Source organism: Harpia harpyja, chromosome 16 (genome assembly GCF_026419915.1).
Source record: "Harpia harpyja isolate bHarHar1 chromosome 16, bHarHar1 primary haplotype, whole genome shotgun sequence".
NCBI classification, from domain to species: domain Eukaryota; kingdom Metazoa; phylum Chordata; class Aves; order Accipitriformes; family Accipitridae; genus Harpia; species Harpia harpyja.
In genome coordinates, this window is record NC_068955.1 from 4,962,849 (window position 1) to 4,977,025 (window position 14,177).

Consider the following 14,177-nt stretch of genomic DNA (forward strand, 5'->3'; position numbering starts at 1 on the left):
CCCTCTGTCCCCGTGATGCCCTTCTGTCCCCGCGATTCCTTCCCCACTGCCGCACCTTTGGCCACCCCCAGCAGGGAGGACCCACCCCAGGGACCCTGCAGGGACAGCATCAGCTGGGGCACCCATGGGGGACCCCAGCACGTCCCCGGGGACCGGCTCACCCGCAGCGCGTGGCCCCTGCCAATGCCACGGGTGTAAGCGACGGAGAAAAGCCCTTGTGGGAGCCTGAGCGGGGCAGAAGACCATGGGGCTGCCATGCTGCCCCGTGCCTCAGTTTCCCTCCGGCACCCACGGCGAGGCCACCCTCAGGCGGGAAAGCGGCCCCGCAGCCAGGGGAGGAGGAGGAGGAGGAGGAGAAGAAGGAGGAGGGCTGCTCCTTCCCGGGCACACAAAGCCCCTTTCATAGGGGCCGAGTTTGGATTTCCTCCGCCAGCCCAGCACCTCGCTGCCTCCTGCCCTGCCAGAAAAGCTGCGGTCGGAGCGGGGGGCTGGTGGGTCGGATGCCTGGGGGGGCACGGGGACCTTCGGGTAGCTCCGTCCCTCGCCCCAGCCCTCGCCCTGACCATCCCCGTGATTTTCCCCTCCTGTCAGCTTTTAATTATACCCCTAATAAAAGTCGCTTTGCAGGGAAACGGGAGCTTTGTTGCTCGGGAGCTCATCTGCTCCCGCTGCTCCTTCCCCGCTTTAAACTGTAATCCTCAGCTGGGGACACTGCAATTAGCCACCGCGGAGCCGGGCACCGTGTCACGGAGGATTAGGGCTCCCTTTGGCGGGGAGCTGGGGGACCCGGCCCCGGAGCGGGTCGATGGCTCTGTGCAGGATGGGCTGTCCCCCGCTGCAGTCCCCGAAGGAGGGGGACGAGCCTAAGGACCCCCCCCCCAGCCAGGCAGCCCCCAGCCCACCTCCTCCGGGGTACCCACAGACCTGCACCCCTGCATCGCATCAGTGCCACTGCGTTATTTTGGGAGTGCAGGGGAGGCACGGACCCTCAACCGACCCCCCCCTCGGAGCTCCCCTGTTCAAACAGACCCAAGGAGGGCTTCCCAGCGGTTGGGTGGCTTTGTACGATGGGACTACGGGGACAAAAATGGGGCTGGGGGGACCAACACGAGCCTCAACCCACGTCTCTGCATGTCTGCCCAGCCCCGGCGCCTGCCCCTAGGGCCCTGTGTCCCCCCCGGAGGGGAAACTGAGGCACGGGGCACCAGGTGCCCATGACGCACATCCCGCAGCAGCCCTGCGCCGAGGAGCCGGGGAGAGACGCGGTGCTGCCACATCCACGCACGCCTGGAAGGATGGTGACAGCCCTCAGCCCTCTCCCCAGGTACAGTGCTCTGCTGCAAAATCAGGCAGGCTGCAGGCAGGCTGCAGGCAGGGAGCTGCCGTGCTGTCAGCCCCCACCCTCAGGCTGATAGACAACGGGACCACGAGGGCTGCAAGAGCCGTCGGTGCTCCCCACCACCGAGCTGGTGGACCATCCAGCTCCGGCACCGGCACGGTGACGGTGACACGGGACCCTCGTGCACGGCGCAAAAAGGCCACGGCAAAGGGGCAGCAGACGTGGGGTCACTCGACCCCTTAAAGCCCCCGAAAGGAGCCCGTGCATCGCTCCTGGGTGCCTGCTCGCCAATCAGCCTCTTCCTGGGGCTGGGGAGACAAGCGGGGAGCGCAGGCGCTCGTTAGCAGCCGCTCATTAAGAGCCCTCCGGGAGGAGGAAGGTACCGGGGGCACCTGCACCTCCGTTTAATGAGCTGCAGCGCCATTAAATGCTGGAGGGGACCTCGAGCACGGTGGGGCTGCTGGTGCGGAGGGCTGACCCCCACCCTGACCCCCACCCAAACCACGGTGTGGGTCCCCGTGCCGGTGCGGCCGAGAGAAAGGGAGGGCTGTGGGGAGTGGAGTCATGGTGACAACCGCAGGCAGCGGCGGTGGCAGGGCCGCGTGGCCGCTGCTGCCAGGAGCGCCCCGAGCTCCCCGCCAGCCCCGGGGGGCACCCGACCGCAGCTGCATCCCCCCCCCCCACACCTGCACCCATGGGTGCTACACGGAGAGGGCGACGGTGGCCGGTGCTGGATAGCGGTGCCGTGCACCGCACTGGTGCCCGCGCGGAGGCGGGACAGGACCCCTGGGTTCTCGGGGTCGGGACCTTGCCGCCGTGGGTGCCCCCCGAGCCGGGAAGGGGACCCAGACGTCCTGCTCCCATGGACCTTGCCCAGCACCCAGAGCTCCCAGTCTGGCCATTAAAGCACAACCTCACGCAGCGTCTAGAGGGGACCCAGGCGTCCGGGGCGATGCTCCCGGGTGCACCCTAAGACACATGGACGATGCCATGACACCCCCACCCCAGCACCCAGTCCCGCAGGACGCCTGGGTCCCCAGGCCCGAGCGCCGCGGCCCCCCACCCTCCCACCCACCCCGCGTGGGGCTCTCCCTCGTTAATGTTTACTCGGGTTCGTTAGCGCCGGCACATCGCCATGGCAACCGTGCAAGCTGCGCGCCGCCATCGGCGCCACCGCCACGAGGCACGGGGACGTCCCCACGCGTGGGGTCACCGCGGGCACCCGCCACCGCCGCCACCCACCCCGGCCGCGTGGGGCTGGGGGACGCTGTGGGGAGACGAGGGGGCGCGGGGACACCGGGGTTCGCCTCCTTCCCACCGGGACGGCGTGGCTTGGTGTCACCCAGACGGGGTGACAGCACCCACCGCTCGCCCCCGAAGCGCCCGCCGCCGCGCCGGGCCTGCAGGCGTGTGCGCGGCGCTGCCAACACGCCTCGGTGCTGCATTATTTATAAACCGGAGGAGCAGAGGGCTCGGCGGCAGCTGCAGAGCCCTCGCGGGCCACCCTGCCCGGCGTCACGCAGCCACCGAGCCCGCTGGCACGGTGGCACCGCGGCCCTGGTGGCCAGGAGGGACAATGGGGACGAGGCTACCCGTGGGGCTGGCAGAGCCACGGGGTGCCCAGATGCCACCCTCGCGTCCCCTTGGACGTGGCGTGCGGCTGCTGCGGCACGTGGGGACGTCCCGTGCGTCCCCGCGTCCCCCGCGCCGGCGCGGCACCGCGAACTACCTCCTGCCACCGCATGAGCCCATCGCGGATGGGCTTGGATGACGGCAGCCAAGGGGTGCTCCCACCCGAGAGCCAGCCAGCCCCCTCCCCGTGGCAGAGGGCAGAGCCCTGGCTGTACCAAAGCACCGTTCACCAAGAGCAGGATGCGGCCCCCGGTGTTTTCTCACACCACCGAGCTCCGTTTGCTACGGCAAACAGGTTTTCCTTAAGCTTTGCAGAATCCTCCCGCCTCCTCCCCCCTCTATGAGTCCCACCTCCGGGCTGGGGAGGGGAGGAGGCTGAATTGGGGCTTTTAATTTTTCATTATTAATTTCCCATCGACGCTGAGAGGCACCGGGGCTCGCTCAGCCGCCCCCAGCATCGCCCCCCGCGCTCCCTCGCGCTCTCCTGGAGCTCTGCACCGGCTGAAGCCGAGCCAGGCTGCCGATAGGATTAATTCTGCATGACTGCCCATCTCCGCGGGGGGATCTAAGACCCTCAGGCCTGCAGCAATCTTTAAAATTCCTCCAGCCCAACTTAATTCCCTCTTCCTGCAGAGCTGGCGCATCTGCTGCAGTCAGGCACGGAGAGAGGGAGACGAAGGGAGAGGGGGGGACGCCGGCACCCAGGACTGCCGTCGGCTTCGGCGCCAGGCGGTGGTCCTGCTATGGTGGTCATGGTCCTGCGTTGTCACCGTGGGGTCACCCAAAGCCACGCCGGTCACCCACCCCGGCCCCACGGGTGGCGGCACAAGGAGAGGGTTTGCGCTGGGGATGGGGGAAACTGAGTCACGCTGGGGCAGCCCTGGTCGGTGGCCGGACGCAGTCGCCTGCACCGCAGCCCCGGCGTGTTGTCATCCCCCCCCCGCCCCCAGCTGGGACTCCCCAAACCAGGAGGCTGACTTAAAAATGGGGTTTTTCAAACACCTACAGGCTCTGCCTCTCCGGGGAGGGGGGGGCTTGTTCAGCACACAACCCCCCCCCATCCCGTTCTCACCCTCCACAGCCCCAAAGGAGAGACCCCCAGGGGGTCAAACATCATCTGGGGGCACTCAGTGTCCGGGATCCCTGGATTTTGGGACAGCTCATGGAAATGCAACTGCTGCTTGGGAAACAGCCTCGCACCCCTGAGCACAGCCCGGGGGCAGAGCCAACCGCCCCCCCAGCCCCTCTCCCAGAGGACAAGGACCCCAGCGTCACCCCGGGGGCTGCGCCCACGCAGAGCCGGCACCGTGGGACCCCCTGCCCACGTGAACCGCCACCAAACGGCGGCAGGGCGAGGAGCCCGGCCAAGTCGGGGGTGCTCCCCCCCAAATCCCCGCCATGCACCGCGGCAGCCCGGGGACGGTGGCGTGTCCCCACGCTTTGAAGGCTCAGCCGCCGCCACGCCGAGGCTGGCAGCCGGCGGGCAGAGCTAACCTTCAGGGGGGTGGCGGGGAAAGGCAACGCGGAGGGAGGGGGCGAATGCAGCCACCAAACTCCAACCCCTGCCTGCACCCACCGTCCGGCAGCACGGCCGCCGTCCCAAGGTGTCGGGCAGCTGCCGGACCCGGGAGATCCATCCCTCTGCCTTCTTTGCCTGCAACTTGCCCGGCTCGCCAGGCAGCCGGGAGGAAGGCGAGGAGCGCAGCCCAGCCCAGCTGCCGGCGGAGCTGCGGATACATGCATTTAAATCACTTATATCTTTACTTTCTCCTGCGCTGGCTGTGAGATGGGCTTTTTTTGCATGCGTAATTAGGGGGTGGAACAGATGGCAGAGGGTTCGTTTAAAGTAATGCATCCATTAAAATAACCTTCGCTGTCGGGGACTGCGCTCCGACAGGGGCCTGTTTCACCGGGGGCGGTGGGGAGCGGAGGGGGGGCTTTGTTCTGCAAGGAGGGGGGTGTCGGACTTTGGGAAGGCGGCCGGGGGCCGGAGCGCACACTCCCTCCGGGATGCATCATCGCGGGACGAAGGGGCGAAGCTGGCCCGGATACACCGACCTGTATTGCCACGGATGGATTGTGTATGAGAGCTGGGACCAAACTGGGGCCAAACTGGGGTTGAACCGGTCCTCTCTAGGGCTGTTTCCATAGCAATACAATGGCAGCGAGATGGCGGGGACGCAAAGCCCAGGTTGGGGAGGATGCCACAGGGCGGGCACGGTCCCTGCGGTCCCCACGGTGGGCGACTCCGGCCGGGGTACCCTGGCCGGAGTTACCCCCCGTGGGGACCGCGGGCACCGTGCCTGCCTCTGTCCCCCACCCACCCTAGAAACCCAAAATAGGCTGGAGGAGGACATTTCGCCTTGCCACGCAGCACCAGCCACCTCTCCTGTTTCAAACCCCGGGTTCCCGGGAGAGGCAGGAGGGCTTTGTTCAGGCACCGGAGGAGCAGAGGCCAGAGAAAGCAGGAGTGCCCTGCCAGCTCTTGTGTTTCACTCCCGAGGAATGCCGGGGAGGGGAGGGGAACGCTGTTCCCCCCGCCCCGATGGGCGCCCGGCCCGGCTGCAGGGTGCTGAGGCTGGGAGGAAGAGGAGGGGAGGGCACGGGATGAAGGATGGGGAGGCGGGTGTCGCGGGGATGCCGTGGTACCACCACGTGTGGTCAGGGCTGGCAGTGGGTGGGCTGGGAGGCGGGGGGGGGGACACACGATGATACGCACCCGGGGTGGCACGGCAATGCCGAGCACGGCGCTGGCTGGGTTGGAACGGCCGTAATAAAATAATTCGAAGCGAGAGCCGCCGAGCAAATATTACACCCTGTTCCCGGAGCAGAGGAGAAGCTCCCATGGGTACCCCCAAATTTGGGGCTCCAAAGAGGCAGACGCCGGGGAAGGGCGAGAGCAGCAGCAAACCCACCCATGCGTGTTCAAATATTTAGTGTGCACTTGCTAAGGTGCTTCTGCTGCCTTTAGGGCATCGCTGTGTTTGAAGCATCAGAGAGGTGGGAACTGGGGTGGGGGGGATGGGGAGCAAATGCCAGGGCTGCACTGGTGGGGGGGGGTTCTCTCTTTTCCAGCTGGGCTGGAGGCGGCCAAGGCTGGCCCCCGGCCACAGCGCAGGGAGCCCAGGAGGGCTGGGACAAGCTCAGCTTCGCCCCGAGCCGTGTGAAGGCTGGCCCCTGCCTCGCCGCCCCCTCCCCAGCCACAGCCCCCAGACCCCGCAGGGCTACGCGTCTCTCCCTCCTCCTCCTCCTCCTCCTCCTCCTCTTTTCCCCCAGCCCCTACACGCCTCACTGGTCCCCAGCATTCCCGCTCGCTGGCACCCTGGGGTGTCCCCAAGCACCGACGTGGCCTGGGGGACAGCCGGCAGCTTGCGGCAACGTGGCGGTTGATGCCGGCAGCGGGACGGGGCCGCTGCTCATGCCAACGCCTCCGTGCCCGATGCCGGGGGCAGAAAGCGAGACGCCGACGGCAGCGGCAGTGTGCCGAGGGCGGGGATGGCAGGCGTTGGGGCGAGGGACCGAGGGGACACGCGGGATAGCAGCAACGGGCTGGGGGCTGCCGGAGAGATGCCAAAAGCCAAGGGGGGATCGCAGCAGGACCCAGACCGCGGGGTGACGGGGGTCCCCAGGCCGCCAAGGGAAGAAGCCCCTCCGGTTCGCCCGCCCTAGCCCCACGCACGCGTCGAGGAGGAGCCGCCGCGCCTGCCAGCCGAGGGACACCGGGCTTCGCCCCGTCGCCGCTCGCACAGCCCTGTCCCCACGCCGTCCCCCGGCCACCGAACCCCCGCTCCGCCACCCCCCACCCTCTCGCTTGCCGATCCGACCCCCCCTCAGCTCATCCCTGTCCTCTCCCCAGCTCCCCTGCCATCATCCCCCCCATCCACCCGCCAGGCCCCGGCACGCCGCCCCTTCGCCTCCCCCGGCGTTTCGGCCGGTTCCTTTGGCGCACCCCAAACCCATGAGCGTTTCCCATTCCCGGCCGGCAATCCGCTGGGAAAACCGGTCCCAAAAAAACCTTCCCCGCATCCGTGCCAGCTCTGCGGGTCTGGGGGGGCCGCGGGCTGGCCCCCCGCTCGCCAAGAACAATAGCGCCTTGTTCCAGCCCGGCTCCGTCCTCTCCTGCCGGGCTGCAAACACCTCCCTGGGCAATGCGCTGGCCACTCTCACCTCTACGTCTCTCTCGCTGTTTCCCAGCTCCCTCCTGACAAATCCCCGTTCCCGATCGCTTCTCCTCCCCGCGGGTCCATATTAAGCTACATTCTCCTTTCAGCTGGGTGGAAAACAGCAGTAATAACCATGTGGAGAGAGCCGTGCCCCCCACCTCCACTTCCCTCCCACTTTGGGGTTCAAATTTCATTTCAGCAAAAAAGCTTCCCCCGCCTCCAATTTCTTCCCCCAAACCGAGTCGCTGTCGTCTCGTCTGATCTCGGCAGGGGCCGTATGGATGCTCAGCTCCTCCTGGTTCAGGATCTGCTGCCAATCTGGACCTCGCAAACTGGTTCTCACACAGCTCCCGCCTAGCACCTCCCTCTCAGCATTTATTGTCCCTCCTCAGCCACCCAGCCCCAGCTTGCTCCCTGCCACCCTGCTCCCATGTCACCCCGTTCCCCCTGCCACCCTGCTCCCATGCCACTCGGCTGGCGATGCACGGGGTGCCAACACTCCCCTCCTACCCTGCTTCTGCTCGGGTGCATCCATCCCAAACCGAGCTACCGAGTTCGCCAGGCGAGATTTATTCCCGGTGAATTCCCGGGGGGCCAGCGGGGCCGGCAGCTGGCAGGGAGCGGAGCAGCCCCGTTGCCTCCAGCGGAGCAGCCTCCTTCCTTCCCGCAGCTGAAGAGCTCATCTCCCTCGCCCAAGGCGCTCCGTCCTCCTCCAGATATTTTAGGCCCAGGTTTTGCGAGGAATGTACAGGCGCCGAGCCCAAGCCGATGCGCTGAAGTCAGCAGGAGGCGAAAAGCGTGCGTGGGGCTCGGGGGCCCCGGGGGTGGCGGCACAGGGATGGGATGGGATGGGATGGGATGGGATGGGATGGGATGCTGCTCCCTCCGCCTGGAGCTCGTTTAGTGGCGGGAAGGGCAGAGGTTGGAGCCGGCAGATGCCAGAACTGCTTTGCTCTCCCTCCGAGAGGATCAATAACACATTTCGCTGCTCCCCCGTCTCCCTGCATCATGCCAGGCCAGGCTGCATCGGCGCTCGCCCGCGTGCACGCCCGCGCGGGGTGGGCTTCGACGCGGGGTGGGGGGGGTCCCCCGCCGCCGTCCGTCCCCGTCCCCTTCACCGAGGAGGAGCAGGAGGCGTTTTCGCCGCGGTGACGTGTCCCCTGCCAGCACCTGCCCAGCCCCACCTTCGCCCCCCAGCTCCACACGCCAACCCAGCCCTGGCACACCAAACCCTACCCGCGCACCAAACCCTGCCCGCGCACGTGCCGACGCCTCCCGCTAACACCCCCTCCTGCCCGCGCCCCACTGACCCCCCGCACCCCCAGCCAAGCACCCCCTCCGCAGCCCACCCGCCGCAGCCCCCCCGCCCCAGCCCCACGGCAGCTCATCGCACCTCCCAGCCCAGCTCGGCGTCCCTGGGGGGGCTTCGCCCCGCCGCAAAGAGAGTCCCCGACGTGGCGGCGAGCAACCGCCCTTGTCACGGCCCCGCTGGCACGCAGGCGTCCTACGTGCTCCAACAGGGGAGCCCCCGGGGCAGCGTTCCTGCCTGGGCCAGGAACTGTCCCCACCGGGCAGCCGGTTTGCAGGCATGTTCCTTCCCAGCACGTCCCTCCCTCCTTCTCCTTCGTATCCAGCCTCCCTCGGCCGGCGAAAAGGGGAGCCGGCGGATTTTAATGAGCTCCCCGGAGGCATCGCTCTGCACCCCCCCCCACCCCTCCCTCCCCGCCTCTTCCCGCGCCCGGGAACCGATGCTCTGAAACACAACCCTCGGTGGCAAGCCTGGAAAAAAACCACAGGGCACATTTCCCCCCCCCCTCTTTCCCTCCTCGCCTCCCCCAGCTTTTTGCTCTCCTGCCGATGCCAAAGACCCAGCCGGGCTCTTGTGCTTTCACTCGCAGCTGCTGCAGCTGCCGATTTTCGCTGTAAGCCCTTGTGCCTAGAAGGCCCAGAGCGAGGGATTCTGGGACGCGGTGATTGAAGACAGCACCAGCGCGGAGACCATTGCTCAGAACTTTCCCTGTCTGTCGCCCCAACGTTCAACCCACAGAGAGGGAGGGAAAAAAGAAAAAAAAAAAAGGAAAGAAAGGGGAAAAAAAAGAAAAAAAAAAAAGATGGAGAGGAAAAAAAAAAAAACCAACCGAAAAAAACCTGGACTGGCGCTCGCCCCTTCCCACCCACGCAGAGCGGCACGCTCCGCTGCGCCGGCACCGAGAGCCCCAGCCTTCGCCCGGGTCAGCCAGCCCACGGGGCCAGGGCGAGCTCCCCAAGCCCAGCGACACCCCGGTGAACTCCTGGCCGCTTCACTTTGCAACGCCAAATCCCACCGCGAGCGCGCCGGATCCCTCTCACCAACGCAGCCCGCCGTACGTCGCCTTAAAAACTCACAGCGGGCACCTTAGAGGCACCCCGTTTGTTTCCCCTCTGTGTTATTTTGAAAGAAAAATAATAACAACGCAGCTTTCGAGCCACCGTTGCAGCACAGGGTAAATATCGGGGTGCGGGTGCGAGGGGAGGCGACGCCGCGCGCGATGCCGGGTCCTCATGCGAAGCCGAAACGCTCACCCGCAGTGGTGGGACCGTCGGGATGCACCCCGGAGCCAAGCAAACACCCTGGGCACATGTCACCTACGTCCCCTCCACATGCAAAAGCCCCCGGGGGGGGGTGGGTCCCAGCACCCTGGGCATCCAGACCTGCCTAGGGAAAGTCCCACGGGCCAAATACCTGCCCTCCAGCACACGCACCGGGCCAAGGCACCGCTCAGCATGTGCCCCCGAGGCAGAGCAGGAACAACTCCAGCCCGGACGGACGGACGGACGAGCGGCGGGGAACAGGGGAACCAGGCTGCGACGCCGCGGACCCCCATGCCGGCGAGAGGAGGGGGCCTGCCGAGCATCTCCCGGCCAGCTGAGCCCCCGCGCCCCCAGAACCGCCGCCGGCATCGCCGGCTCCCCGAGGACCGCGGCGGACCGCGCGGCACATCCCAGCCCCGAAGTTTGGCGGGCGGCGAGGCTGGGGAGGGGACGGCGGAGGGGCGGAGGGGGGGGGGCACGGGACATCTGCGACGCATTCAGGGGCCATCCCGCATCCGGCAGCCCGGCCACAGCCCAGCATCCAGCCGGCTGGCCCTGGGGGGGAGCCCTGCCTTATCACCAGGCAAAAATCCCCCCCCCCCAGCCCGTCCCTCCCGCTCCCCCCTCACCACGCTCCCGTTAACGAGCCCGGAAGAAGGAAACAGCCCTCCCCACCGCTGCCCTGTTTACCAAGAGCTGGTTCCAAGCACTCGGGAGAATAGCAGGAGCATTTCAAGGCCCTGTTTCCACTCGGCTGACACACACTATTTATAGAAGCCCACAATTCTCCCAGAGCTTTCCTCGGGATCTCAGCAGAAATAGCCTGCCCCGGGTCTCTGCTGCCTCCTCTAAGGAGGCCAGGGCAGCGCCGGCCCCCCCCCAGGCTTCCCGTAACCTTCCACGGGCTTCCATCGCTTCTCCTCCGCTGGCCGCCCTGCTCCCGGCATGTCCTTGGCTACTCCGTCCCCGTCACGGTGCCAACCCTTCGCCTCTCCCCCACTAATCCCCCCCCCCCAAAACCCCAGCCATCACCACCTCCTGACGGATCGGTTCCCGGCGGGCGCGCGGTGGCTCCGGCGGGTACGCGGTGGCTCCGACCGGCGTCCGCTCGCCGGACGGCGCAGGGAGGGAACCGGACTGTGGTTGACGAGGGGGGGGGGGGGGTGTAGTTGGGGGGGGCTGGGGGGAGGCCAGCAGCCGGGTGAAAGCCACCTCCCGCCTGACTGCATCGGAGCGCGGCGGAGCCCCGGGGGACTCGCACCGGGGATGGAGTTGGCCTATTCAGGTTACAGAGACATGGCAGAGCGGAATTTGGCGCCGCGCCATCCCTTCTCCAGCCCCCCCCCCCCCCGCCCTCCTCTTCCCCCCCTCCCCACCACCACCACCACCCTCCCCTGCAAATTCCTCAGCCAGCAGGAGAAGCCAGTGTAAGGGGACACCTGGGGGGGCGAGGAAGGCGGAGGGGGGGGGCGAGGCCTTGAGGAAGGGGGGGGGGGGGCACCGATTCGGACCCCACGCCCCCAGCGCCCGCCGTCTCCTGGGTAGAAAGCGAGCGGGCAGGATTCGTGCCCGTCGCCCCGGGGGTTCGCTTCTGCTCTCTGTCACGCCAGGATAAATCTGGAGCGACTCCACCGAGCGCCGGGGCTCGCGGCGGCACACAATGAGCTCAGCCCGTGCTTTCGGTGGCCGTTCTGGCAGCCACGGGGCCGAGGGGCTGGATGCACGAGGCCACCTGGTCACAGCTGGGGCCACGTCCTTCCCCGGGCACGTAAACAAGCGGGGACCCAGGTGTCTCCACCTGCCCCTGGTCTTGGGGACACCAAACACGTCCCCGGGGTTGGCAGAGGGGGCCGGCATTAGCGTGACCCCAGTGGGGGGGGGGGTGACTCCAGCTCCCACCAAAACCACCGGTCCCCCGTAGTCCTCATCGCCGTGCAAACACCGAGGGGCCGCGCCGGCGGGGGGGGAAGGGAGGGAGGGAGGGGGGATTTAAATCAGCTGATCGATAAAAACAAATCAGAGGGGGGATGACAGGCACCGAAGCGACAACCGCTCGCCGAGACCCGCGCCACGGACCACGCAACTTCGCCGGCGGGGCTGGGGTGAGACCCCCCCCAAACACTCCCCACTCCCCACCTACACACACACACCCCCCCCCCCAAGCCCCGGGGCTGCTCCCCGCGGGTCAGCCCGCCGTTCCCCGGAGCCAGGCTGCCAGGGGAAGGGGGGGTAAGATGCTCTGTCCCCCGGGGGGGCCCCCCCAAGTCCCCCGGGAAGCCCGGCTAACCCAAACGTTGTTGACACGCTCCGCTCCGGCGGCGGCCTGCCTTCTAGCGGACGGAGCCGGCTCTGACAGCTGTCACTCAGCGCTCGCAGCCGGAGGGGGGGGGGGGGGAGGCGACGGAGTAAGGGGGGGGGGCCGGCCAGGGGGAGGCGGCCGAACTCGTGGAGATCGCAGCCCCCCCCGTCCCCCCTCGCCCTCCCCGTCGGGGGCTCGCATCGGCTCCCCCCCCCCCCCCGCACGCCCCTCCCCCGCCCCAAGTGCCATTAAACTCCTGCAATTTGGCACCAACTCGCCGCGCAACTTCAGCGAAGGGGACGGCGGGGGGGGGGGGGGGCGACACGACGACGACGACACGACGGGGGACACGCCGCCTCCTTCCCCCCCCCCATCCCCTCCTCCGCCCCGCTCTCCCCGAAGGGGGTGTCCCGTGTGTCCTCCCCCCTCCTCCTCCCTCCCTCCCACCCCCCCCTTCCCCGTTTCCCACCCCCCCCTCCCAGTCTCCCCAGCCCCACACAAGGCGGGGGGTCCCCGGTACTCACCCACCGGCTGCTGCGCTCCGAGCCCCTCGGAGCCCGCCCGCTTGGGGAGGCTCCTGCCGTCCGGGGGGCTGCCTCCTGACCGGCCGCGGGAGTCCCGGAGCCCTCGGCACCGCTCGCCACCTTCAACGAGAGCATTTCCAGCGCCTCCTGCTCACATTCTCCCCAGGCAACTCCGCTCCTGCCAGCCCGCCCCCTCCTCCGTCCCCTGCCTGCTCTTTCCTCTCCGCTTTCCTCCTTCCCTCTCCCCCCCCCTCCACCCCTCTATTTTATTTTTTTTTTTCCGGGCTTTTCTCTCCCCTCTACCTCTTAGCTTTTTTTTTTTTTTTTTCCTCCCTCTCTTTTTTTCTCCTCTTTTTTTTTTTTTTTTTTTTCCTCTCTCTCCCCCCCCCCCCCCCTTCGCCTCTCACACACACAAAAGGCAGCGGAGCGGGAGGCGAGGGGAACCGACCTCCCCTCTGCGCCTCCGCCGCTCGCCGCCTGCGGAAAGCAAAGAAAGACACAGCGCAGCAGAGCCTGGCTTGCCGCTGCCTCCCCCCTTCCTCCTCCTCCTCCTCCTCCTCCTCCTCCCTCCTCCTCCTCCTCCTCCTCCTACCACCTCCTCCTCCTCCCTCGCTCTTGCCTTCTGCCGCTCCCGGCTTTGTGGGGGCTGGGATAAAAAAAAAAAGGGGGGGAGCGGAGCCGGCGGCGAGGCGCGCCCTGCCCCTCTCTCCTCTCCCCGGGGCTCGGCGGGGACCGCGGCTTCGCTTCGCTCCGCTGTCAGCGGCACGGCCAGCATCCCGGCACCCCGGGGAGCCGTGCAGCACCACCGGGGCATGCCGGGCCTTGTAGTCCTTCCTTTCCCACCCCCCCCTTTTTTTTTTTCCCCTCCTTCTTTTCCTCCCCCCCCCCCCTCCGCCCCTCTTTCTCCTCCCCGCTGCTGCGAAGCGCGCAGGGAGGGGCGCAAACGGGCGCGTCTCTGTTGCGCGGTTCTTGGGGAGGGGGTACTTAGGGGAGCGGGGGGGGCATCCCGGGGGGGGGCAAACCACCGAAGGTGGTTTGCCGCCCCCCCCGGGGTGCCCCCCCCCCCGAGGTCCCAGTGGGATGCGTGGGACATTGCTGCCCTCTCCCGGGTTGCACCCGCACTGCGCATCCCCCCCCCACTATGATGCAGGGTTGGAGGGGGGGGACACCCCCCCACACACGACGGGACAGCCCCTCTCCATCTCAGCACCCCTGCGCCCTCACGCACCCCCACGGAGCCACGCAAGTACCCCCCCCCCCCCTTTTTTTTTCCTCCACTTTTAATTGATTTTTTTTGAAGCAAAAGCTCTGTCTGGGGCCTGGAAACTTCCTCGCTGTTTGGTAACACCCTGCTCCTCCACGTTCTTTGGGGTACGGCGCTGTGTCCCCTCTCGGCCAGGTCCCAGAGGGGATGCCAGGAGGGCAGGTGGTGACCAAGGCCCCTTGGGACAGCGGTGGCAGAGCAGGGAGATGCCCCCCAAGCTCCCTGAGCACCCCGTGACCTCCTTCCTCCCCATGGCTCCGTCGAGCATCTCCCCAGCACCTTCCCTCCAAGTCTCCGCCGATGTTAATGTTCCCGGAGCCGGGTAGATACAATATAATTAAAGTAGATAATACCACTGATGTTTGTTATGACATTGTGTTTTTGT

General features: G+C 67.3%; 1 protein-coding gene across 1 annotated transcript in view; it reads right to left on the bottom strand.

The window, feature by feature from the left end:
• AHDC1 (AT-hook DNA binding motif containing 1) overlaps positions 1–13,089 on the bottom strand; it is a 53,486-nt gene extending 40,397 nt beyond the window's left edge. Inside the window, 2 exon segments of the mRNA XM_052811169.1 lie at positions 12,529–12,648; positions 12,977–13,089. The gene's annotated coding sequence lies outside the window, so the exon portion shown is untranslated.
• Positions 13,090–14,177: the final 1,088 nt, after the last annotated feature.